Source organism: Triticum dicoccoides, chromosome 5A (assembly GCF_002162155.2).
Source record: "Triticum dicoccoides isolate Atlit2015 ecotype Zavitan chromosome 5A, WEW_v2.0, whole genome shotgun sequence".
Taxonomy (NCBI): Eukaryota; Viridiplantae; Streptophyta; class Magnoliopsida; order Poales; family Poaceae; genus Triticum; species Triticum dicoccoides.
The window spans coordinates 86288367-86289827 of record NC_041388.1 but is presented as its reverse complement, the minus strand read 5'-3'; positions in this window follow the sequence as shown (position 1 = coordinate 86289827).

The window sequence follows — 1461 nt, the reverse complement described above, 5'->3', positions numbered from 1 at the left end:
TACTACTCCCACAGCTAGCCAGACCATCCCTCTACTCACCCACACACCCTGTTACTCTGCGGCGACGGCAGCCTCACACCGCAGCAAACCAGTGCCCTCGTACTCCTCTACGCGTGGGCATCCACTGCCGCGTCTTCCCCGGCTCCGCGTCGTCCCCTTCCTAGGCCTCGCCGTCGTCCACCGCCCTGGTGCTCTCGGCACGGCGTAGTCAACATGGTCAAGGAACGGCTTCCATCGGACATGGACTGTACGTGGAGAGGCTGACAGCTGGGTCCACGGCCGCAGCAAGGAAGTGCCTCCTTATTACGTGCAAAATAATTATTCCTCCACCTGACAGCGGGGACCCACCGGATGGGCCACCGTATTTCGCCCCCCTGACTGCTGGGACCCACCAGCTACATCTTTGCACGCAAGGAATTGCCTGATAGTCGGGACCCACCTGGTCGAAGCGTACTTAGCGTTGTCATTCTGGTCGCGAACGTGTACGTACATATATACTGGTGGATGTAGAGGTGCGCACATGTCGTAGTAGAGGCGGCCAGGGTGCAAGAAAGAAAATACGGCCACGTATGTGTACATATGGGCGGGGTCTCGAACGCCTACTCGCGCATACATACGGCGAGGGCTCGTTGACATGGCTGGGTCGGAACGGAGAAACAGCGTCGTTGTCGTGTTCATGGGGAGGCAACGGAATGCGTTGTGTTCATGGGGAGGCAACGGAATGCGTCGTGTTCATGGGGAGGCAACGGAATGCGTCGTGTTCATCCGGAGGCAACGAAACGTGTGGGAGCCAACCGGCTAGGTCGAAACGGAATGCGTGGTCGTGTTCATCGGGAGGGCTTGGACGGAACAGGCGATGGAAATGAGGCCTGGCGTATCGCACAACAGAGGAAACAGACCTCCTACATTCAGAACGGGGTCCTGTTGGTCGGGAGGGGTCTGGCGTACCGCAAAACGGAGGAAACAGACCTCCTATGGTCAAAACGGGGGTCCTGTTCATCGGGAGGGGTGTGGCGTACCGCAAAATGAACGAAAAGGACCTCGTACGGTCGAAACGGGGGTCCTGTTCATCGGGAGGGGTGTGGCGTACCGCAAAACAGGACTCCACGGGATACTGTTCATCTCCACCGTCGACCCCCTCCAGCCTCCACGAGCTACTATTCATCCACCATCGACCTCCTCCAGCCTCCACCTGCGACTGTTCATCCACGGGCTCCTGTTCATCCAGCCTCCACCGCGTGCTACTCCACCGGCTACTGTTCAACCAGCCTTCTCCACGGGCTCCTGTTCAACCACCCCTCCATGGGCTACTGTTAATCCTGCCCTCCACCGTCTACTGTTCATCCAGCCCTCCACAGGGTGGTCCTGTTCATCCAGCCCTCCACGGGGTCCTATTCATCCAGCCCCAACCGGCTCGATCGATCGGGGTCCTGTTCATCCAGAGGCAACACCACGGGGTCC